The sequence below is a fragment of the Schistocerca gregaria genome, chromosome 2, assembly GCF_023897955.1.
Source record: "Schistocerca gregaria isolate iqSchGreg1 chromosome 2, iqSchGreg1.2, whole genome shotgun sequence".
Classification (NCBI taxonomy): Eukaryota; Metazoa; Arthropoda; class Insecta; order Orthoptera; family Acrididae; genus Schistocerca; species Schistocerca gregaria.
This window is the reverse complement of record NC_064921.1, coordinates 796,597,653-796,624,894: the sequence shown is the minus strand read 5'-3', so window position 1 is coordinate 796,624,894 and position 27,242 is coordinate 796,597,653.

Sequence of the window (27,242 nt, the reverse complement as noted above, 5' to 3'; positions counted from 1 at the left end):
CACCCGCCCTTCTTAAATAACCTGATTACTGAAACCGAGACTAGAATACAAAACCGGATGGATAAACTGGTAACGACCTTTGGCATGAAAAGGTAAACAAACATGTGACAAGGGAAATGAATAACTATAAGCTTGATATTCTGGGATTGAGTGAAGTGGCCAGAGTTCGGTGAAATACAGCCATCGGATGGAATTACGTTTTTATTCTCAGGATGTGAAGAGGAAGAGGGAAACCATGATGGAGTTGGGCTATTGTTGACCAAGGCAGCAAAGAAGAGCCTTCTAGAATGGAGACCTGTGTCCACTAGGATCATGACTGGCATATTTAAGTCGAAAGTCCGAAACGTGATGTTCATCCATTGCTATGGCCCCACTGAGACGTCAAAGATTGAGAAGAAGGAGGAGTTCTATTACGTGCTACGAGAGAGACTGTAAGGAAAGTGAGCAAAAAAGATATCCTCATTGTTACGGGAGACATAATTGCCAAGGTGGTAGATAACAATGAGGGGTTTGAACAGATAATGGGGTACAAGGCTTGGGTGAAATGAATGATAATGGGGAAAGATTTAGTGACTTCTGTGCAATCCATGACCTTGTAATAGGAGGGACCTTGTTTCCTTATCGGAGATGTCATAAGATAACATAGGTATCACCAGATAATATTACAGAAAATCAAATTGACCACATCGCAGTATCCAGAAAGTTCAGGAGGAGCCTGAAAGATGTGTGGAATAGAAGAGGAGAAGACACAAGTAGCGACCACCATCTACTACCAGTTTCCAAATGAAAATTGTGGCTTCCAGAAAGAAATTCGAGCCAAGGAATGGAAGATTCGACGTAGGTAAACTGAAAGATCCACAGGTAGCTGAGGGGTTTCAGCTGGAACTCCGGAATAGATTCTAGGTGCTGGAACTGGAGGTGACTCAGGATAAGGACATGGAGGAAATGTGGACAGAAGTTAAGAATACTTTTGTGCAAGTGAGTGAGAGACAACCTGGCTTTAAAAATCGCCTACGGAGAGATTGGATGTCCGAACATACGTGGAGGAAGATCACCTACCGAAAGGAGGCCAAGGGAAGAGTTAACCAGAGCGGGTCCAGGCAACAAAAAGCACAGGCACATTTTGATTATAGAGCAGCAGATAAGGAAGTGAAAAGGAGTGTGAGAAGAGACTACAGAAGATGGATAGATAAACAGGCTGAGAGAGCAGAACAGGCAGAGCGGAGGGGGGGGGGGGGGGGGCTGAAAGAACTATATCGTATCAGTAAGATGCTCTCGAAGAAAAGCTTCCAGAGGAATCGACCAGTAAGGAATAAGAAAGGTGAGATTCTAACTACACATGAAGAGCAATCACTTAGGTGGAAGGAAAACTTTAACGAAGTTCTAAATAGAGACCTTGGCGGTGAGGTAGGAGAGCAAGAACAAACGGAATACAATGATACTAGTCCCAGCATTGGTGTAAATGCATCCACGAAAGTAGAAATTCGGGTAGCACTGAAGCAGATCAAGAATGGGAAGGCACCAGGACCAGATAATATAACATCTGAGATGCTGAAAATAGACTTGGACACCACTGTCGAGTTATTGTACATCCTCTTAGAGAAGATATCGAGAGGGGAGAAACTGCCTACAGATTGGAAACGAGGTATTATCGTGAAAATACCCAAAAAGGAGATTTTACTAACTACAACAACTGGCGGGGCATTATCCTATTGTCAGTACCGAGTAAGGTACTTTCGAGGATAATTTTAAACCGCATTAAGGGTTCTGTGGAAGCACAGCTGAGGAGAGAGCACGCGGGTTTTAGAAAACATCGAAGCTGTGTGGACCTTATCAATACTCTCAGAATTATTCTGGAACAAAGTGCGGAGTGGCAGCACACCTTCTGCTTTAGCCTCATTGGCTCTGAAAAGGATTTCAGCTCTGTCAGTCGAAGAGTCATGTGGGACACATTTGCAAAATAAGGCTCTTCAACGAAGACTATTAAAATCATCAAGCAAATGTATGAAGACTATGAATGCCAAGTACTACATAATGGAGAACTAACAGAACCTTTCCAAGTTAATTCGGGAGTACGACAAGGGTGTATTCTTTCGCGAGCACTATTTGTTTTGCTGTTGGACCACGTGATGAAGAGAGTGATGGGGGACAGAAGAGAGGTGTGCAATGGGGGATAGGCTCGAAGATCTAGATTTCGCAGACGACATCCGCTTAGTGGCACAAAGATATCGAGACATCGAAGAGAAACTGGCCAGGTTACAGAGAGAGACGGAAGTTGCAGGCCTCAAGATAAATGTTCGCAAAACCAAAGAAATGCGGATAAATTCGACCATCACGAATAGGCTGGCCTTTAATGGAGAAGACGTAGAACAAGTTCTATCTTTTCTCTATCTTGGAAGTATAGTCACGACTACAGGAGGCGTTGAGAAGGACGTCCGTAGTCCCATTCGCAGAGCAAATGATGCGTTTGTACAACTGTACCCCGTTTGGAGAAATAGGAACATCTCAAAGAAGATCAAGCTCCGTCTTTTCTACAGCGATGTGAAGGCTGTTCTGGTGTGTGGTTGCGAAACTTGGAAGGTGACTAACCACGTCAAAAACCAGCTCCACGTTTTTATCAACCGCTATCTCCGGCGTATTTTAAATGTGAGATGGCCAGATATAATGACAAATGAAGATCTATGCAGGGAGACAAATCAGCAAACAATCAATATACAAATCAAAGACAAAAATAGAACTGTACTGGGCATACATTGAGGAAACCAGATGGAGTTGTTGAAAGGGAGGCACTGGATTGGAACCCTCAAGGGGTTAGAAAACGTTGTCGTCCCAAACAGACCTGGGAAAGGACGGTTGAGTGAGAAGCTGCAGAGTATGGGAAAACCTGGATTGAGACTTGCTAGAAATCGTACCACGTGGAGGAATTACGTCACCGCCCTATGTTCCAGAGGGAAGGACAGGAACTAAGTCAGTAAGTTAGTCTCATTGTTACCATCATCTCTAGCTATCCAGATGTGGTATAGGATCGTTTTCCGTCTCTGTATATCAAAATATAATTATTTCTTCTTGATTTGGTGAAAATCCACTGACTTTCTTTAACTACACTGAAAATCCAAAGAAACTGTTACACCTGCCTAATATCGTGTACGGCCCCCACGAGCACGCAGAAGTTCTGGAACACAACGTGGCATGGATTCGATTAATGTCTGAAGTAGTGCTGGAGGGAACCGACGTCATGAATTGTGCAGGGCTGTCCATAAATCCGTAAGAGTACGAGGAGTTCTAAACAGCACGCTGCAAGGCATCCCAGATATGCTCAATAATGTTCATGTCTAGGGAGTTTGGTGCCCACCGGAACTGTTCAGTCTCAGAAGAGAGTTCCAGGAGACACTCTGTAGTAGCCATGGACGTGTGGGGTGTCGCATTGTTCTGCTGGAATTGCCCAAGTCCGTCGAAAAGCACAATAGATGTGAGTGGATGCAGGTGATGCGACAGGATGATTACGTATGTGTCATCTGTCAGCGTGTAATCTAAACGTATCAGGGGTCCTATATCACTCCATCTGCACACACCCCACACCATTACAGAGCCTCAACTAGGTTGAAAAGTCCCCTTTGGACATGCGGGATCCATGGATTCAGGACGTTTTCTCCTTAGCCGTACACGCCCATCCACTAGGTACTGTTTGAAACGAGACTCGTCCGATCAGGCAACATGTTTCCAGTCATCAACGGACCAAAGTCGGTGCTGACAGGCGCAGGTGAGGCGTGAAGCTTCGTGTCGTGCAGTCATTAAGGGTACACGAGTGGGCCATCGGCTCCGAAAGTCCGTGACAGCAGCGGCGTTATCGATACGTAGTAGCTGGCCCTATCTGTGGGGTGAGACGATTGTTCTTCCGGGTCGTGTGAGTGAGCAGTTGGGTTGGGGACTCCGGGGGAGCCAAGTGGGCAGTGCGAGAACACGCTGGGACCACTAAGTTCAGTGGATTTTAATCCTAGCACTGAAACCTCCACCATTGTGAGATCTCGCGATTCTCCAGTGACTTGGGTTCGTGTTGCTGCTCGCAGTGTCGCCGAGATAACGAGCAGCGAGTGGAGTGCTTGGGGAAGGCGGATCTAATTAGCTTTCCTCGACTTCTTGTTACCAATTGCTGCATTCTATGTGTTACTATTTGTTAAGTTCAACCAGCGGTATTTTTCTTGCCTGGTGGCCGCTAACGCCCCAGTGACCTGCACCTTGCCGCTGCTGTCCGGTAAGGCCTGTAGTTTTGACAGTTCCCTTGATTTGTAGTTCGGTTGGTGTTTCTTCCACTCTGGCAGTAGTGGTTCCTTTCTCCTTTTGGATGCTCTAAACACAGCATTCTGCGGACATAGTGCTGACCGTCGGTTCGTGATTGGCGTGGTGTTCCATCGTCGCATTGGTTGTCAGACGTTAGGCAGCTTCAGCAGATTATTATTAGTCATTCGTTATCTCATCGCTCGCGAAAGTGTTTTTGGCCTGACCTACTCAGAGCTCGATTTCTGGAGCACCGTCTGTGACTAGCTCTTGTGTTTATTACTGTGTAATTATTTTACTGTTGTATTACCAAGTTACCATCATTTGTCCCACCTATTTGATGATCAGTTGCTTGTCCTTTTGAATGAACCTTGTTATTATATTTGTTGTTTTATTGTATGTTTCAAAATTTTTTTAATGCAATTGCCGTTCTTAGCGTTAGAGCAAGTTTTGTCTCATCTGTTTGGTGATCAGTTGCCTGTCTTTAAAATTAACTTTTGCTATTGCCTTGCTGTTTGACAGTATGTTGGTTAAATTTTCTTCATAACTGCCATTTTTGGCGTTGAAGGCCTACAGCTGTGACTGTCTCTACTTGTCTTAAAAATCTAATGTGGCAATTGTATTTCAGCAGTTAACCTTTAAGACCTTGTTCATTTGTTTCCAATATTTTAATAACTGTAGTTTGCAAGTTGCAACAAGCTAAAAAATTCTTAATTTATTGCCATTAAGGCCTTCAGCCGTGAAACAATTCTTAATTTATTGCCATTAAGGCCTTCAGCCGTGAGTGTCGTTACGAGAGTGCCGTTACTTGTCTTAAAATTTTAATTTGGCAATTGTATTTTTGCAGCGAGCTTTAAGACCTTGGTCACTTGACTTTTATATTTTAATAACTGTAATTGTAAGTTGCAGCAAGTTTAATCAATTCTTAATTTATTGCTATTAAGGCCTTCAGCCGTGAAATAATTCTAATTATTGCCATTATTTTAATTTGTTGTTGAATTTAATTAAATTGTGTGTGATTAAAAGAAAGGCCGACCAATAGTAACTGATTATGGCCCCGTCCACAGTCGTAAACGAATCCTGCCTTCCTTGACCACCAGGTCTCAAATTTGTCTCATAAAGCTTTTTCTTGGTTCTGAAGCGGACTTGATTGTTCCACTTGGTGTTAAAAGTGAGTTCCTTTTAGAAATGTATTAATAATTTCCGTGGACGGCTTGCTGTCACGAGGCACGATACTGTCGAAGTACTGAAAGGGGTCAATATCTGATAGCTTCTCTCCATCCAGAACGATGTTCGCTGGTAATCCTTGTCAGCTGACTGGCATCACAATTGTATCTGCCTGGCTGATTTATATCCCAAACTGCTTCAATTTGTTGTTGCACATGTATAATTTCTCTTGCACTTCTTCTGTGCTTACCCTCTTCACCAAATCATATGTGAAGACAAATGCGCTGAATTCCTTATCAGCTATAGTTTCGCTCTCTTCATCAGTCTGCCCACAGCAGTGATGAACAAGAGTGGAGAAAATGCAGTCCATCGCTTGTCGCAAACCGTCCTCTACTATTTGGACACAGCTCTGATAGTGGTTGTAGGCTTGTACTTTTCTGATAAAAATTTATGGCACATCCCTCCTTATTAAACGTTCCTGTAATATGTACGTTTCTTTGGAATTCTTCTAACGACACTAATTCAAATCGTACAGTTTTCTCACGTCGTGGGTTTCAGTTTTTAATTTTTAGTGTATAGTAGTTATTTGGCTGCGTCTTCGGCAGTACACGCATAGGACATTCATATTTCACACAAAAATGTATATTTCACATATATTTAACATTTTCACACATATATGTGGGTATGTTTCATCTGTATCTGTCACTGATATTTGTCTGATACTTTGCTGTTTTGCACCATGCTATTCTGGAGAGGACGTCAAATGTGTCAGTGGTACTCATCTGTGTGGTAAGACGTTTGGCCCCGAAACAAGCTGACGTTATTATCGGCTGCTGTGATGCTCACTCTCGCGACCTTGTTCACGCATTAAACTGCACGGATAAGAGGGATCCCGTCTCATACTTTTAAAGTACTACAAGACAGCTAAATAGAGAAAGAAATTACCTTCAGGTCGGTTTACAGGTCACCCATTCTCATCCCTAATCTCACAAGTACAGTGTAGTGGAGATATCTTACTCTCAAGGTGTTTTTGTAAAAATAATGCAATACCAAGATTTGTTGAAATTAAGGCGTTCCTGGGTTATGGTTTTACGCCATCCCGTTTCACCCCATCCTCTACCATAGAGATGTAGGGCTGTTACAGTAATTTTAAGTGATAAGCGTGTCTGATTTGGCAGAAATTGCTCCAGCCATTAGATAGATATGCTGATATGTGACCGCTGTTGCACTACCCACCCTACCCAGGGGTGAAACGACACACGTCTGTCGCCAGTGAGACTAATACACCGACAATTATGGATTCGATACTAGTATCACCCGTTATTGAAAATTTTTAGGTGTCACGCCTTCCTACCCCCCCAACTAGGAGTGCTAATAGTCTAGCACATGTACATAGAAAATTTGGTTTAAACTGCAAATAACATCCTTAACTTATTCTTCCATGTCATTCGCTTCACACTGCCATCCACATGATTGTTATAGATAGTGCCTTCCCAGATGGACAGTGACTTATGTATCAAGTTTGATACATATAAAACATACACTGATCAGCCGGAATTATGACCACTGACCTCCTATGGATGTAAACCCGTGCCGGCCGCTGTAGCTGAGCGGTTCTAGGTTCTTCAGTCTGGAATCGCGCGACCGCTACGGTCGGAGGTTCGAATCCTGCCTGGGGCATGGACGTGTGTGATGTCCTTAGGTTACTTAGGTTTAAGTAGTTCTACGTTCTAGGGGACTGATGACCTCAGATATTAAGTCCCATAGTGCTCAGAGCCATTTGAACCATTTTTTTTAATGTAAACCCGTCCAGGCGATAGCAGTGTCACCTGGCGAGGAGTGACTGCTAGGCAAACACTTGTACAGTGCATGTAGTATCTGTGACTGTATTGTCCGTGTGTAGAATGCGGAAGGCACGTGATCTATTTTAGTTCGACCGAGGGCAGATTGTGATGGCCCAGACGCTCGGCACTAGCATTTAAGAAGCTGCACGACTTGTCGGGTGTTCGTGGAGTGCTGTGCTGAGTATTTTCAACACGTGGCGAAACAAAGGTGAAACTCCCACCCCTCATTACAGATGTCGGACGGCGTAGGCTGGGCAGACACATAAAACAGGACAGGTGGCCAATTGTAGCGGATCTAACATCAGACTTTAATGCTGGGCAGAGTACAAGTGTGTAATTGGAAATTTGTGGTAAGTTCTGTGAGACCAAACTGTTGAGGTCATCGGTCCCTAGGCTTACACACTACTTAATGTAACTTAACCTAACTTACGCTGAGGACAACACACACACCAATGCCCCAGGCAGGACCCGAACCTCCGACGGGGAGAGCCGCGCGAACTGTGGCAAGGCTACAAGTGTGTATGAACACACAGTGCACCGAACACTCCTATCGATGGGCCTCTGCAGCCGATGTCACATGCATGTACCAATGTTAACACCACGATATCGGCAAGTACGACTGAAATGGGCACGTGATCATCGGCAGTGGACGTTGACGCAGTGGAAGAGCGTTGCAGGGTTTGATGAATACCGATATCTTCTTGATTATGCCGATGGTTGGGCGCGAATCCGTCGTCTCCCAGAGGAACAGCTCCTTGACATCTGTACTGCAGGACGGAGACAAGCTGGCGGCGGCTCCATTATGGTCTGGGGAACTGTCACGTGAACATCCATGGGTCCGGTGGAGTTCGTGCAATGCACCATGAAAGCCAAGGAGTACCGTACACAGGCTGCAGACCACGTACGTCCCTTCATGATGATCATGTTCCCTGACGGCAATGGCATTTTTGAACGAGATAATGCGCCACGTCACAAGGCCACGAGTGTGATGGAGTTGTTCGAGGAACACAGTGGCGAGTTATAATTGACATGCTGAGCCTCTGTTTCGCCAGATCTAAATCCAATCGAACACATCTGGGATGTGATTTAAATTGGCGTCAGACCTCATCGCCCCCCCCCCCCTTCCTTGTAATTTACAAGAATCAGGTGTGTGTGTAGATGTGGTGTCAACTCCCTCCAGCGAGCTAACAATTTCTCATTGCTTCCATGCCGCGACACATCGCCGTTGTTATCCGTGCCGGAGGTGGACATACCTGCTATTAGGTAGGCGGTGATAATGTTATGGCTGATCAGGATATATCTGAACTAGGATTTTTGTAAATACAATGTCTCGCAAAAAAGTGAAGCACCCAGACGGGAGACAGAAACCAAATGATCTTCACAGGCGAAATGAATCTTCACAGGTTGAGAGGGTATGTGGTGTTAGTTTGCTGCCTACAAAATCAAGTCAAATTTACAATGCACTTGCAGGATCAGCTCTCTTGTAAGTATGACACTGCAACCCCTTTGGCCTGCATACAGGCACTGATGAGGTAGGGAAGGGTGTCATAAATCCGTTGTATCCTCCCCCGAGGAAAGCTGGCCCACAACTTTCGTACTGGCACTGGCACTAGTAGGGATAGGTCTACGGGACTTGCTGACTACGGGAGTACCTCAGCATCAAGCACGCAGTTCAAGAGACAGGTAGCATGTATTGTCTTGCTGAAAAATGGCGCCACGATACTGTCGTGTAAGAGGTAACACTAGGATGCAGAATCTTCGTGATTCACTACTGTGCCGTCAGAGTTCGTCTCACAAGGGGAGGCCACGACGTTTGGAACGCGAATTTACTGCAAAATTCGTACACTCTTAGTACTCCATTAGGACAACAAAATGTGCAAACAGTAGCGCGTACTTCTCAAGCGTTATTCAGAAAATCGCAAAATAATTTCGATCGTCAAATATATACCTGTGCGTGGTCATTTTTACCATCAAGCGCCGGCAGTCGAGTGGTTGCCGGCACGGTTACTCATCGTGTTCGGTCAGAGGGGTAGCTGCCCTCTGTAATTAAACAAAAAACAAAAAAAAACCTCAGTTAATGGATCAACGACGACCTGAAACGTGTGTCTTGCGACGTCCGCCACGAGCAGATGCAACGATCGAAAACGAACAAAATGAGACAAAAAAAAAAGTGGAAGGCGTTCAAGTCCCGCAATCGCTGGGTCGCTGGATCGAGTCCCGCTCGTCAGTTTTTTTCTAACACAGTCATTTTCTTTACTACTTATATTACAACTGATGTAATGGGAAAAATCGGATGAACTTTTATTAAATTTACGATGTTATTTGGCAGTCTACAAATTTTTATTATCACAAACAATATAATATTCATAACTACAGACTAGTAAACGACCAAACGCATGAAGTGATACTGAAAATGCATGCTCGTCAGTGTCTTCAATAATTGTGCGTATTTAATCGAAAGAGAACGAGCAATTGCTTCTCGTGAAGACACTATTAAAATACACTCGATACTGCATGACCACTGATTAGCGCCGATATTTAAGGAAATGCTGCGTTATGCATGGTTTGCTTCCAAAGTATCGGCTGAAAGAGGGATTTTTGAAAATGTTAACGAGGTTTGTTTTTCCACGGAAAACCTCAAAAGACCTTGCGTGTGCGGAAACATAGCATTTATTCAATGCAGCTGGTGCCGTTTAACTTTGTTTTTCATGTTTTTAGGAAAAATACCATCCCGCAACTTGTACTCGTAACGGCGAAAGCGACGATTAATTGTGCATCTTTAGAAAGCCGTCTGTGATGGTCAAAACTTGGAGGTAACAAGTGGTTTCGGGCTCTTCCAGGTATAAGGGATTTCTCAAATCACGGTCAAGCATACATTTTCAGTATCACTTTATGCGTTTGGTCGTTTACTAGTCGGTATTTATGAATGTTATATTATTTGTGATAATAAATATTTGTAGACTGCCAAATAGCATTGTAAATTTAATAAAAGTTCATCCGATTTTACTCATTACATCAATTGTAATATAAGTAGCAAAGAAAATGACTGTGTTAGAAAAAAAACTGACGAGCGGCACTCGATCCAGCTACCCAGCGATTACGGGGCTTGAACGCCAACCACTTGTTTTAAATTTTTTTCTTAAAATCTCAGTCGTGGACGGCGACGATACTCATTACGCTTTTTTTTTTTCATTTTGTTCGTTATTGATCGTTGTGTTTGATCGTTGCGGACGTCGCAAGACATCCTGTTCAAGTTCGGTGGTTGATCCTTACACTCAGTTTTTTTTTTTTTTATTACAGAGGCCAACCGGCTCTCTGACTAAACACACTGAGCTACCGTGCCGGCGCTACTCGGCTACTTTTGCTCCTTGGTAAAAATGGGCGCACACAGGTATATATTTGACGACCGAAATTATCTTGCAATTTTCTCAATAACGCTTGAGAAGTACTCGCTACTGCTTACACATTTTGTTGTCTTCGTGAAGTACTACGAGCGTACGAAGTTTACACTAAATCCGCGTTCCAAACGTCGTGGCCATCCCTTGTCAGTCACTATTAGGCTTGGTATGTAGTCATACCTGGCGGATTCCCACACCATGACACCAGAAGTAACACCGCTGTGGCTCTCCAAAACATTGTGAGAATGGGACCTAGCCCCAGACCGATGGTCACCCTGGATTAGGCAGAATTGTGACTCTTCTCTGACACAATGCGCCACTACTCAATAGCAGTCCATGCTTCGCGGTCACGACACCACCCCAGACGCAGCAGCTTACATTGTGGTGCTAACAGCAGCCTGTGCCTAGTCTGGCTGCTGCTATGCGCCGACCACTAGTGCAGAATTGCAATATCACTTTTTCCGTGAGTTTGAAAAACTGTCATTTGACTGTCTATGTCTACGTACTTGTGAAGTGTCGAACTATTGGCCAAAGACAATGATTATTCGAAATTATCTTAGTCTATGTAAGTCTGCAGGCTTTCGTGGCCCTTGTCACTAAAGTTAACATCATCTGGGTTGTTAGGCCGTGTCATTTTCCCCCTAAAATAATCGACGTTTCGACTTCTCACCTGGGGTCTTCTTCAGGATCTTTCAGTGTCCCATACTGCTAGAACACTGTCAGAGACCAGTGCTGCGTACTCTTATAAAGGGGAGTTTTCTCGCATTTGTGCTGGAGAAGTGGGATTATTGATTAAAATTCTTGTGGCTACCATTGGTAGACCATCGTCATAGCCTGATAGTCCCGCTTTGATGCAGAAGAAGGGACGTTATTGGATAAATTATTGTGGATACTATTGGTGGCCCATCGTCATTGGATAGAAAGGCTCTGTTCCACACTTACGCTGGAGAAGGGTTATTAGTTGAAATTCCTCCTACTGCTATTGGTTGGCTGTCATCACTGGCTAGATGTGAAACGGACACAGAAAGAGAGGGAGAATATTTACCCAAAATATTCGCACACCGCGGCCGCATATTCACTTCCTTGATGGCGGGGAGCCACGATGCTGGAAACCTATAGCCGTCCTCTCTGTTGAAATATCCAAGAATGCATGTAATTTCAATATGTCGTGCACTATGACACAATGGGGATAAAAGTTTAGGATGCATGCATAACCACTCTAGGATAGCTCCTATCATACACTACGCAACGGAATTGAATGGTCACTTTTTACAAATCCCGTTACTGCCCTTTCATTGCGACACGTAAGTCTGGAATCTGGCTCAAAGCTCCCCAAAACCTTCCTCTGTAGTGCTGAAAAAGTGCGGTGCCCTGCGACGCCACCCTCTGGCTCGACGACGCTTCTAATAGCAACGTGTCAACACGCGTGAAAGAAAAAAAAAAACGGTCTGAGTTCAGAAGTTCATATGAAGTATAAGGTGACCTGATGATATCCCATTGCACCAAGTGTGCTGGTGTGAGCTGTCGCCAGCACACCGGCCGACAAAGATGTAGCTCGAAGATCGATAGTGGGCACTGGATCGAGTGGGCCTATAACGAGAGAGGTCAGAGACACATCCGCATGCAACACGCCGCCAACACCCTCTCGATCACACGTATTTAGGCCGCCGCCGCTAAGCCGAGTGCATTACTGACTCACTAATTCCAGTCTGGCGTCTGTCATTCATCCGCAGAGCGGGCTCAGTTCACATCACAGGCTACGACAACACATAGCGATCAGATTAGTGACTATAGCGGGACTTGTACTTTTGCAGCAGTGTGACTAATGTTTGTAACAGCAAGATTACCGATATTGTCTGCAAGAGTACTATTACTGATGAGCTTGTAACACAGCACATGGACTCTAATCAAGTTAAGTATGCAGTACAAGTAAATAAAGAGCGGTATTAATCCACGAGTGCATTTGTGTTGTATAAAGAGGATACTGGCCACCCATAACAACATCCTCTCCCTTGCTTTCTTGCAGTACCAGAGTCTACACCAAATTTCACGGCAATTCTGCCCAACGCCGACGCGGGCGTGTTACACGATCGGAATGTCGTCACACCTCGCCTTACCCACATTTCTCCCCTTCTTAAGACGCTTGTGCGATGGAGCTCAGAACATCGACACCCAGCGTCGAAATCGCGCAGTTTTCTTATAAGTTTCAGAGAAAAATATTTCAGGTTCAGAATCGACACGAAAAGGCCTCAGAGGAGTTGAATAAATGGTGACCATGAAACTTTCTCTTTCCTTGGAACATTGATTCCCATACGTATAGCACCCGAAAAAGGCAGTTTGCAGTGCAATGAACAAGAACAAGACGTTCTTGACAATCTTTGATAATGCAGACATCTCCAAGACGCTTCAACTCTTTCCTAAGAACACTGTGGGCTAGCAACTCAACTGAGCGTGATCTCAACCATTTCGAGTGCAGTACGACAGCAATTTTTGCTCTGGTGTACATGGTAGTGGAATCACTAGGAACCGTTCAAAACCATTCGACGAAATTTGAACGTGTTTCCAAGCAGCAAAGGGGTGTTATGCTTTTTCAGTGCTCCTGTTTCACGCCATCCTGTGACGAGATCACAGGTGGGTGCTACATTGACACATGCGTGAATGAACGGCAAAAGGTCCCTCTAACACACCTCTCCCCCCCCCCCCCCCCCCCCCGCCCCCAACAGTTCGATAATAACCTCGGTGGTATTCTACCCTCATCACGTGCACATACTTACTGAGAATTTTAAAAATATGCTTCACAGAGAAAACCTTCAAAGTAGTGAGGCACCGGCAGAACGGCGACTGGAACTGGAGGTGTATCAAATGGCTGCCAATCTACAGGCGCCTAGCACTACTTCGAGGGTTTTCTCTGTAAAGGCACATTTTTAAAATTCTCGATAAATGGGGCAAGCGCCACCGAGGTTACTACCAAACTGTGGGGGAGGGGTGTATCTTGGAGGTGCAATTTGCCTTTTCTTTGTGCATGTGTCAGTGTCACACATCTCTATGATCATGTCAGGCGTCAGGGAGATTTCAGAAGTATTACAGATTTTCAAGAACGTCTTTCTGTCGCTCACTGCAGTGCTAAATGTGGTTTTCGACTGCGAGATGTGTAGGAATCAACGCTCAAGGAAAGGGGTGGTATCACTGACGACCTTCATTCAGCTCCCCTGAGACAGCGTGCCTGGAATGTTTTGCTCTGCCACTCATAAGAAATCCGATTCATTGCAACGGTGGGCGTCGCAGTACTGACCTGTACCGGAGAGGTGTCACGTGGTGGGGTGAAATGTGGGTATGACGAGGGGCGGCGACCTTCCCATTGTGTGCTACGCTCACGGTGGTGTTGGGCAGAATTATGGTGAAATTTGGTGCCAATGGGACCCACTCTACACGTCACATGAACTACTGATCTCTGGATTTTCGGTCGCATGTGTCGGCAGTTTGTTGTTAGAAGCCTTGTAGAGCCCGAGAGTGATGTCGCTAGATGCATCACCACTCTAGGATACTTCCTGCAATACATGCACCCCACTCTCTACAAGCACATAAACTTGTGTCCGTTTGATCTTACACCCCTCACCATACATGTAACAGAAGGTGGGTTTGGAGGAAAAATGATCCCCTCGGGAACAAAATCAGCCCCGTCCCCCACACAGAAACCAAAAAATAGTTTTAGCGTCCACTCCAGGAACAAATCTATCAATAATTTTCGAGAACATTTCTCTTGGAGCACAGCGGTTTTTTTATTATTTAAAAATCAGTATGAACAGTCACAACCGCAAGACAATACTTTTTCGTGAAGTCATTCACAGCCGACGTCTACCATCATGGTGTGAGGTTTGATGATGGTCTAAAACACACCGAAGCCAGTAACTTCACAAAAAATAGAAGTTTACTACGATTTTGGATGTTCACATTCATTTCTAAACAAATCTACCCCCAGAAATTTTATCCCCTCCAGAAAATCTTTTTTATCTATAACAAGTATAAATGATCATTAATAGAAACCTTCAGCTGCCGACATGTGTTGTTGGCGACAGCTGAAAATAGGTGCCCCAACCGGGACTCGAGCCCGGGATCTCCTGCTTACATGGCAGACGCTCTATCCATCTGAGCCCCCGAGGACACAGATGAATAGCGCCACTGCAGGGACTTATCCCTTGCTCGCCACCCGTGACACCCACATTACCAACTGTCCACAACCTACATACGTAATGTACCTAATAGATATTTGCCCATACACTCATTACTCGCGCATTAATGTGCTGAGCATTAAATCCAGCCCAATTAAAATCTTTTGGAAAAGGAATTAATCCATTCGCACAGTTTACTTGGGCGCTTGGGCGTCCTTCAAACCTTGTTCGATATACTGTAACATAGCGCTGTCTGCCTGGGCTACAACTTAGATGGGTGACAACGAAGGCACAGGTCTAGACAATGAGTATTGCTATCTATACTGGATGTAGACAACGGCTGGATTGATGGGAGAGAGTAAAAAGAACCTATAGTCTTTTTGACAAAGTAAGATGAGTTTTTAAAATGAAGCTTCCAATCTGTGTGAAACGTGAAGTTGTAATCTGTATGATCCCCAATTTTGACTCATGGGAGAGATATAAGGGCCTTCAAATAGAAAAAAAAAATTTACCAGTAAAAAAATGGAGGGTTACAAAACAGGTCAGCTGAGCTCTAGTGCTGGTGTAACATTCTGAATGCCTGGAATTTCACACATGGAGATTTTCCCATCGAGTGCCCATTGGTCTGAACTGGCGTCTCTAAATCATTTTTATTTTTTAGGAAATGCGTAATATGAGTGTTTGTAAGATTAAGGGTTAAGCTGTTTGCTATGAACTAGTTGTAAACTTGTTCTGAGATTCTCCTGGCTGTGCCTGGTACGGATGAATATCATTATACTTGTTTCATCAGCAAATACGACAGTTTTTCGGAAAGTCCTCCATTGTCCTGGGTAAATCATTTATGCGAGTGAGAAAAAGGTGGGGGCCAAGCATTGAACCATGCGGGGCACCATATTTAATATTTCCACATTCTGTTTTACGTTTGTGAAGATACAGATTCCATGTGTGCAAGGGGATTGCCTGTAACGAAGTACCATTTTAATTTCATTAGTGGCATTTTATAATCTATACAACTGAATGCCTCCAGAAGTTCACAGAGAACGTCGACAAGGTAATGTTTTTCGTTTAGTGCTACCGCAGTTGCTTCTGTAGGATCATATATTGCTCTCTCAGTAAAGAGAAAGGTCAAAATGAGCTATTTTAAGGTAAATTCGTACGGCATGATTAGCTGGAAGTCTCTCAAGATGGATGTTCAGCCGCCTGCTTGCCGATTCTTTTAAATGGATGCCAATTCGGTGACCTGGGCGCCTTTAAGCTACCCTAGTAATCTTTCCAGGAAAAGCGGACCCACAGTTAAACGTGGAATACGGTTCGTGTGTGAATCCTGGCACACCTTCACTTCATTGAAAGGTGAAGGTTAGCGTGATGGCAGTCTGAAAATTATTGGATTCTGACCGAGATTGAGACCTCGACTGTTCGGTCTCCAGGCTCCCACTTCAACACTAGACCAACAAGCCCGACAATAAGCTTTTATAAACGTTATTCTCAGGAAGATGGTTAAACATTGTGTTGTACGCCGATTATCGGGCAAGAAGACAGAAATGTGGGTTACGATAATTTGTTTAAGAACTGGAAGAGTTCGAATCACTTTATGTCGGGGACAAAATCAGTGATCACAAGGCTGTCATAGCATCAATGATTAGGTGTATAGCAAGGAATGTTAGAAAAGGTAGGAAAATATTGTTGTTTTCAGTTTCATCGAAGGTTCTTTTTAGTTTTCTACATGCTGCCAGTTAATCACAGTAACAGAAATAAAAGTAACTTCGATATATACTTTTGCGTCCTTGTTTATGATTCCGCATTGAGTTTTATATTCTGTGGGAGGGGCGGTCTTGCGAGTGGGAAGCTAGCCTCTGGTCTTGGCGATCCTGTGTTCAATCGAGGATCGGGAAAGGGAGTTTTCCTCGTTCAAGTAGATTAGAGTAGATGTACTTTCAGTTCCAACTGATCCATAGGGCGGAAATTCTCTGGGATGTGGAACATGTCATAAAACAAAAATACACAGTTAGAACAGATTTGCCAATGTACTTTCCACAGATCGCAAATGAAATTGTCCTTGTGGATGCGGAACCGGTAAAAAAGGACTCTGAAGTATATTTACATTTAAAAGGATATAAAACTTTTCACTAAATATTAAAAGTTCGATGCACTTAGGTACATATGATAATTCTTAAGCTATTGTAGCTACGCATCGTCAAATAAAAAAAATGCAGCACTTGTTTACAATGATCACATTACTACACAAAATTCGTACAGAAGTCAGATTGTACGCAATATTCGAATTATGTGATACTATTAATAACATACACGCATCGATCGGTCCTGTTAAGAAATTCGTCAATGGAGTAGATGATGAGGATGATGATGATATTTGGTTTGTGGGGTGCGGTCACCAGTGCCCGGTCAATGTCCTAATCTTTACACAGTCCAGTTTTAGCCACATTCACGAATGATAACGATGAAACGACGAGGACAACACAAACACCCAGTCCCCAACCCAGCCGGGAATCGATTCTGGAACCCCGTAATCCATAGGCAGCGCAATAGAAAGAGTTGGTCATCAATGAATACTTTAGATTCTTCTCAAAATGAACTTGCATTGAAAATGTTTATTGTTGAATAGTGGACACGTTTCTGAACCAAAGTGAGTGACTTTAAATCTCGTGGAAGGTATTCTTATTTCTAGTATTGATTCCATGAACTGAGCTGTTGGTTTGAAACTGTGACAAATTTCATTAAGGAATAAATATATCTGGAAGCAGTGGTTAGTATTCGCAGTTCCTTAAACAGCTCTCTGCAGGAGTTTACGCCACAAATAATTTCGTACTGCACTTTTTCGGGCTTGGAAAACATTAGCTTAGCTTGATGAGCTATCCAAGAAAACAATCCCGTATGACATTATGGTATGATAGTAAGTATAACAGAAAGATTTTTAATTTTATTTCACCTGTAGTCCGCCGCTCGTGGTTTCGCGGTAACGTTCTCGCTTCCCGAGCACGGAGTCCCGGTTTCGATTCCCGGCGGAGTCAGGGATTTTCACCTGCCCCGAGATGACTGGGCGTCGTTGTGTCGTCTTCATCATCGTCGTTCATCCCCATTCCAGTCGTAGGAAGGCAACGGAAAACCAACTCCATTAGCACCTTGACTAGTACGGCGGTGGGGGGTCTCCCGCATCGTTCCCCTACTCTCTGTCAAGAAGTATGGGACTTGATTTCCATACCATTTCACCTCTGTCTGACAGCATTCGCATAGGAAGTAGAAATTTGTTTAAGCACTTCAGCAGTTATATGGTATGCTCCTCCCAGTTAAATTAACTGCCAAGATGTAATACCAAGAATTTAATACCATCAACTTCTTCTATTTGCTTGTTGTAATATTTTACATATATACAGGCAGGAAACCTTTTATAAGTTAGTAACTGCATATAGTATGTTTTTACAAAGTTTAGTGACAGAGAATTGGCTAGGAACCATTTATTAATACCCATGAAAATTTCATTAGCCGACCTTTCTAAAGCTGTTCTTGATTTACTATTTTTGCAATGCTTGTATTATCGAGAGGCAAAACAAACTTGGCGTCTGGTAATGTTACTGATGAAAGGACATTGATATACACAATAAACAGTCCTTTAGGTCCATTCTACCTGCTATCAAATGTGTTCCGATGGTCTTCCGCGGGTGTAAAAGGTCTCTCCTTCACTTTGGGATCCACGGAATGTATGACTGAATGAGTGAGAGAAACATCTCCTGTGACAGAAGGAAAAAAGACTTGAATATCTGCTAAATAATTAGAGCCAGCTACTCAACACAGAATTTGGTTTCAAGATCCACCAGCACATATACAGTATATCGACTGAGTATGGTCCCATCTCCTTAGTGTATCTGCATCTCCGTAGAAGACGCATCCAGACTTTCATCTTTCACCTGAAATGGTCTTATTCATTATGATTCACGTTTTCTAGCATTAATTCTTTAAGTCGAGTTTTCTCAAGTATAGCATTTTTAGTTGTGTCACTATTCTCGCCGGGATGCAATGTATGCTTGCAAAATACGTGGTGCCTGACTGTATTGATTGTGTCTAAAGACCAATAAACCCGAAGGATTTCATTCATTGCAAAAGCAATCTCCCTGTTCCTTTGGTCTACTAATGCAGGGAATTATGTATTGCTGAAACGAAGCATTAAGAAAATATGGAAAATACAGAAAGTATATAAAACGTGGAAGTACAAAAGGTTGTAAAAATTACATCGATTGATGAAGCTATATAAGAGAAAAAAATGTTTGAAATAACCTCACAAGAAAGAGGACCTATTCTACCATTCGACCTGGTATAAAATTATGTCTCTTACCAACAGTCCCTTTCGTTGTCCACAAAATGTATTCACTGCACACCTTCCGCAAGTGTGCCCAATTTTAGATAAATGATGTTCTCAAAAGTAATCGTATCCATTAAATTGTTATTTGTCTGATGACCTCCATACGACTCCATCCTTTTAGTTTAAGTCACCAAGTAATTCCCCAGCAACTCAGTCGTTGTAGCGGCTGCTGATGCGTGCACAAATCGTCTACACACACCTTCAGTAGAAAACTGCTTCTAGTTATGCTCTCAAGTCATTACATTTACAATACTGTCGAAGACTGCACAGTAGTGATTTTGTAAATACATGAAGGGTAATAGTAATTCCGGATTAATTGATGGCCTCACCTGAGTCCAGTTTCTATGGCTCCTTACCTCTAGCGTCACAGCTGAAAAGATCTTTAGGTTCTCCGAAGGGTACCCCCATTTTGAGTTCCTCTGGACTCGCTAAGCTCTCAAGCGATGGCCAAGAGCGAAAAAGCTTCATAGCCAACTATGAGTGGAACATAATACAAACTATTGTGAGTACAGGTTTTTAAGCGAGGCATACGTTATTGTTAAAGATTAAAAGAGAGATACAAGATAAAAGAAAACGAACATAGCACACTACTAAAACATCAGAAAGACAAAAAAATAGTTGCAGTTTGGATAAAAATAAAAATTGTAAATGGAAAGGTAAAACGCCGCGAGAAAAGAAATCTTTGATCGAAAAACGAAGGAGTTCAAAGGATAGCTAAGATTGCCTGGATAAGTAGAAATTATGTTTAAATCTAGAGGTGGGCATAAAACATCACTCGAAATTGTGCCAAAAGCAGTATCTGAAAATTATTTCCAGCAGTTAGTTCATGAGCCAACTCGAACAGTAGACGATTGTGAAAACACTCCTGCTCTCTTAGCAACAAATAATCCTGAGCAAGTAACGAGCGTCAAAACGGATACAGGCATTACTGAACACAAGGTTATCGTAGCAAGACTTAATTCCGTAACTCCCAGATCCACCAAAAATGACGAGAAAAATATCTATTCAAAAAAGCTGATAAAAATTCGCGTGACGCCTTCCTGAGAGACAATCTCCAGTGCAAGTGTAGATCAGATGTGGCTTGAATTCAGAGAAGTAGTATCGACAGCAATTGAGAGTTTTACACCAAATAAATTAATAAACGAGGGAGCCATCCTCCATGACACCTAAACAGGTCAGAACACTGTTGCGAAAACAAAGAAAAAAGCTTGCCCAATTTAATCTAACGCAAAATCCCCAAGACTGACGACATTTTACAGGAGCTCGAAATTTAGCGCGGACTTCAATGCGAGACGCCTCTAATAGTTTCTACAACGAAACTTTATCTCGAAACCTGGCAGAAAACCCAAATAGTTTGTGGTCCTATGTAAAATATGCTAGCGGTAAGACAATCAACGCCTTCTTTATGCTACGGCAATGGAAATACTATCGATGACAGTGCTGCTAAAGCAAAGTTACTAAACGCAGCCTTCCGACATCCCTTCACCAAATAAGACGAAGTAAATATCCCAGAATTCGAATCGATAACAGCTGCCAACATGAGTAACTAAGAAGCAGATATCCTCGGATTAGTGAAACAAATTCAGTCACTTAATAAAAGCAAGTCTTTCGGTCCAAACTGTATATGAGTTATGTTCCTTTCAGAGTATGCTGATAAAATAGTTCCATACTTAACAATCATTAAAAAATCAAGAAACATGCACATAATGTCAGAAATCAGAATGTCTGATAACAGAGTTAAGGCAGTATGGAATCTAGTGAAGCAAGAGACAGGACAACCAACCACAGAAGAGTATAACACTACTATTGAATTGAATGGAATGGTTATAAATGACAAGTCACAAGTAGCAAATGTATTTAATAATCATTTCTTAAACATGGTAAAAAGCATAGGCCCCAACAGTTCAAGAGAAAGTTCACAGCAATATATTGAAGAGGTAATTCTCATAAAATTATATCATATGAAAGCACCACCAACTTCTACTTCTGAAATTAAGAGGGTCATACATTCTCTCAAGAATAAAAGCTCTTGTGGTTTTGATGGTGTTTCCAATAAAATACTAAAGATTTGTTCCCATATAGTAAGTCCAGTATTGTCTGAAATATGTAATGCATCACTAACTCAAGGCATTTTTCCAGAGAGACTAAAATATGCCATTCTTAAACCTCTCTTTGAAAAAGGTGATATGTGAGACGTCAGTAACTACCGACATATTTCACTGCTGACATCATTTTCCAGAATTTTTTAGGAGGTGATGTATCGTCAAGTAGTATCTCACCTTGGCAACAATAGTATTCTCAGCAAATTACAGTTTGGGTTTCAGAACGGTTGCTCTACTGAGAATGCCATTTACATGTTCACACACCAGATATTAGAAGCATTAAATAACAGAATAGCACTGGTAGGTATTTTATGTGACTTATACAAGGCATTTGATTATGTGAATCATAGAATATTCCTAAATAAATTGAAATTTTATTTGTTGATAGTATAGCCAACCAATGGATCATGTCATATCTAACCAAAAGAATGCAGAAAGTTGTACTTAGTAGTAAACCTGACTGGGGAGAAATCACATGTGGGGTTCCCTAAGGCTCAATCTTAGGTCTACTCCTGTTTCTCATATATGAAAATGATCTGCCGTCTAATTTACTACAAGGGGAATTAGTTCTTTTTGCAGATGACACTAGTATTATAATCACTCCCAGAATACATATAGAAATAGAAGAAATGGCGAACAAAGTTCTCAAAAGTTTCATTGACTGGTTTTCTGTGAATGATTTCACCCAAAATTTCAAAAAGACACATCATATTCGGTTCTGCACCTCTAGGGGCACTGCACCAGTGATAAGATAACACACAGTAATGAAATAATACATAGGGTGAAAACTTCAAAATTCTTAGATATCCATATTGATGAGAATTTAAATTGGAAAATACACATTTTGGAACTCCTAAAACAACCTAGTTCAGCCACATTTGCCTTTAGAATCACAGCAAATTTTGGGAAGAGAGAAATCAATAAGTTAACATCATTTGCTTATTTTCATTCAGTAATGTCATATCTAATAATGTTCTGAGGTAACTCACCTTTAAGAAAGAAGGTCTTCATTGCCCAAAAAACGTGATGTAAGGATAATATGTGGTGCTCACCTGCGGTCATCTTGTAGACATCTGTTTAAGGAATTGGGCATTCTTACTACAGCTTCACAGTATATTTATTCCCTCAGTATGTTGTAAATAATACACTACAATTCAAAAGCAACACTGAGATACAACCACTAGAAGAAAAAAATGACATTCATTACTTAACATTGAAATTGTCTTTAGCACAGAAAGGGGTGCACAACGCAGCAATAAACATTTTTGGTCACTTACCCAGTGATATAAAATGTCTAACAGACAGCAAGGTAAAAACTGAAAAGAACTTGAAAAGGTTTTTCCTTGACAGCTCCTTCTATTCCGTAGAAGAATTTTTATGTTTATGATGTGTAGAAGGTGGTGGGTAGTAATTGCTAACTCAATCTGTATATCTTGTTTTCATTTCGGGAAAAAATAATTACATAGTGATGCTTAGAGTACAGATAGATGTACAAATTCATTTGCAATATGAATGTAAAATGACTCGTTCCACATCATGACGATTTATCGTGCAAAATGATCCATGGAACATGAAAGAAACTAACTAACTAACTAACTCATATACAACCGCTCACTCGACCAAAGATCCCTACCCAAAGACTGGAAAGTTGTAAAGGCCACACCAATATTTAAGAAAGGCAACGGGAGTAATGTACTAAAGTACAGGCCCATATCATGAACGTCGATGTGCAGCAGGATTTTGGAACATCTATTGCATTCGAACATTATGAATTACCACGAAGAGGACGGTCTATTAATACTTATTCAACAAGAATACAGAAAACGTCGTTCTTGTGAAACGCAACTAGCCAACTAGCCGTTTACTCACACGAAGTGTAGCGCTACCTACAATTGATTTCGTGTTTCTTGATTTCCAAAGGGGTTTTGACGAAGTACCTCACAAGCGGCTTGTAATCAAACTGCGTGCTTATGGAATATCTTCTCAGTTATGCGACTGGATTTGTGATTTGCTGTCAGAGAGGTCACAGTTCGTAGTAACTGATTGAAAATCATTGAGTAAAACATAAGTGATTTCTGGCATTCCCAAAGGTAGTGCTGTAGGACCTCTGCTGTTCCTTATCCATCTAAACGATTTGGCAGGCAATGTGAACATTCGTCTTAGGTTGTTTGCAGATGATGTTGTCATCTTATAACGTGATCGTCTAATAAAGTTAATAAAAGATCAAAACAAATTGGCAAAAGATTTAGAAAAGATAACTGTATGGTGAGAAAATTGGCAATTGGAACTAAATAATGAGAAGTGTGAAGTCTTCCACATGACAGCTAAAAAGAATCCGTTAAACATCGGTTACACGATAAATCAGTCAAATCTAAAGGCCGTAAATTAAACTAAATACCTAGGAATTACAATTATGAATAACTTCACTTGAAACAAACACATAGAAAATGTTGCGGGGAAGGCGAACCAAATACTGCCATTTACTGGCAGAACGCTTAGAAGATGCAACAGATCTACTAAAGAGACTGCCTACACTATACTTAGTTACCGGACAGGGTTAACGGAATACATCGCGGAAGTTCAAAGAAGAGCAGCACGTTTTGTATTATCGAGCAATAGGGAAGAGAGTGTCACTGATATGATACAGGATTTCTGCTGAACGTCATTAAAACAAAGCCGTTTCTCGTTGCGGCGGGATCTTCTTATGAAATCTCAATCACCAACTTTCTTTTCGAACGTTAGAGAAAAACGATGATCATAATAAAAAAAAGGGAAATCAGAGCTCGCACAGAAAGATATAGGTGTTCTCTTTTTCCGCGTGCTGTTCGAGGGTGGAATAATTGAGAATTAGTGTGAAGGTGGTCCGATGAACTCTCTGCCAGGCACTTAAGTGTGATTTGCAGAGTGCCCAAGTAGATGTAGACCTAGATGAAATCTGAGAGGAGCTTACTTAATGGCACAAAATTGATGTAAATGGAGAATCTTGTAGAAGTATCTAGAAATTGACAGTTTTAGAGAGAAAGATGTATCAAGGGATCCGTCATCACAATTCTCCCCGACTATGCGTAACAGCTAAGTGGCTTAAGTGGTGTTCAGTAAACGCGCCGTAGACTGGTTGCCGACATTGTGAACGAAAATTTTGTGTGTTATTATGAATACGACAATGGCCGACAGAGTTAAGGTTAAGTGGTTCTATTCTGATACATGAAGGAGAGAATGTTAACGTCTGGGACAGCCTGGAGTATATGCAGACGTCAGTGTTGTTACAGGAAGTTCAGACCGACACATCTCTCTTGCAGACACGTCATCGGGAGTCGTGGTTCGTTAGTGGGGGCGAGGAGATTGGAAAAGTATTGCTCAAGTACTGGAGCTTCAGGAGTGGCTTGCTGCTATCGGTGCGATAAGAATGAAGGTAATGGAATCCTTTAGCAAGCTGGTATCTGTGGCGTGATGTGCTAGCGAGAGAAAACCTGCGGTGGGTCACAATATGAACCTGGGAATGCCGGAGTGTCGCAATGCATAATTTGACGACCGTGGTCTCGTATGGAAATCGAAAGCGCAGTTCGAAGACAATCAGGGCAACATGATCTACAAGCAAAAGACGTTTAGAAACAATAGTTACCTCTACAGCTACATACGTACTTTTCAAGCCATTGTATAGTGCGTGGTGCAGGGTACTTGGTAAAATATCGCATATGGAGCTACCGAGAAATTAGTTTCTATGTGCATCTGTACGCTTTCTAATTACTCAACATATTTTTTAAATTATTGGTTTCGCCTACTAAGGACCACATGAATTAACTTATGTCGTCTTTCCTTGCTCCTTTTTTCTTCCAGCAGTTTTTAATTATTTCCCTGTGTTTTTCTCTTCTTTCTTCTGTCCACGTTGCACCTGTCTTTCTCTGAAGTTTCCTCGTTGACCTATTTCTTTCTCTATCATTTACATTCTTCTCAGGTCTGCTTAACTTCTTTAACCCACGTCAAAAAAGTTAAAAATTCTTTTCGTTATCCTTTTTTCGTATATCCTTTTTACCTAAAAAGAATAGAACTCTTTTCCTCCTCATTCATGTTTAATATTCGCTCTATTTTCTTCATAAACTTGTTCATTATTTCTTAATTTTGATTTCGCATTGTCATAGTTTGATACCAAGATTTTCTTGCTTTAATACTATCATCTTTACACGAGAGACGCAATTGTGGAAGCAGAATAGTCGCTCATACTTCCTCAACCAGGCGTCTCTGACTTTTTTCAACAGGGCTTAGGAAAACCAGTCCCATCTTTCTTCCAAAGATTCCTACTACATCTATCTGTAGAATCCTAGCAACACGCCTGTGGATTCGATGTCAGCTCTCAAGCCAATGTGGTAAAGACTGCTCATGCTAGAGCAGTAGTCCGTAATTGGTTACAATAGCGTCTTGAATGTTATTTCCTATAAAGAGCAACCGTAGTGCTTGATCCCTTCCAACACGTGTTCCAATAGTGTTTGCGACCACAGATTTTACCTTTGCATTTTCCTACTATCCCTAACTATGTAAACGTCCCTAGCTCCGAAAGTGTGCCAGAGATCTTGTACTCGTGTACTATAAACTCCTTATTCTGACCATTTTCTTGCTCTAAATGGAAGTACTACCCAAGTTACTCTTTATTTCCATACGATTACGTAGCAGCAGTTGTTTTCTGTAAAGAACAGCATCGACAGCAATCACTATAACAGCGTTGCTGACACTATCTGCTCGTAAGCCGTTGCAGTTATTGGCAAGCAACTCACAATCAGATACAACGAGGCTTGTAAAGACTGACATGTCAAGGAATACCAATCGAAAAAGTGATCAGCTGTTCAGTTGTTTTTGTGTGGGATGAATCTGTTCACAGCCTTAACGCCGAATGAGTACACTCCCTAGCACAGTTTTTATCCCTAGCACAGTTTTTATAGACTGCCGATGTAATTTATACACTGGTGGGAAAAAACCACAACACCTAGAATCAAATGTGTGACATAAACTAAAGTCGGTAGGTGCGTTTCTACAGCTGAAAGATGATGTGTATTCAGATTTCGCGTCAGTCGCATGAGAGTGGCCCTAGTAGCGCCACTTTGAGGATGCAAGTCAGAGTTGTTTTGAATACACCCTGTAACGGTAGTGAGCGTTAAATACCTTTGAAATTGGACGAGGTGAGCTGATGTTGGCCACGAATGCCTTTAAGGTGACAAAGACGCTATTATCAGCACTCCCTGAGTTTGAATGAAGTCATGTAATAGGGCTATGAGAAGCCCGATCTTCCTTCCGCGATACTGCAGAAACACTTGACAGGAACGTAGCCAGTGTACACGACTCCTGACAGCGGTGGTCAAGAGGATGTACGGTCTTGGGAAGACTGGGCTCCGGACTATGTGGCGCTACCAAGTAGGGAGACCATCGTGTTCGGCGAATGGCTCTGTCGCATCCTACTGCATCTGCAGCAGCACTCTGAGCAACAGTGGGACCACTGTGACACAACTAACTGTTACAAATCGTTTAGTTCAAGCACAGCTCCGAGGCAGACACCCCAGTTGAGATCCTGCAAACAACCTGTCTGCGTGCTAGACACATTGGACATATACCTGAAGTTATGGTCTGAGGTGCGTTTTCGTATGACAACAAGAACACTCTCGTGGTTATCCGACGCATCCTGACTGCAAAATTGTACGTCACTTCGGTGATTCGATTTGTCGTACTGCCAATCATGAACAGCATTCCAATGCGGTTTTCCAAGAGGATATCGCTCGACCGCATACCGCTATTGTAACAGAACATTCTCTACAGAGTGCGGACGTGTTTGTTGCCTTGGGGTGCTCGATCACCAGCTCTGTCTCCAGTGGAGCACATAAGGGACATCATCGGAGGACAACTCGAGTGTCGTCCAACAACAGTAT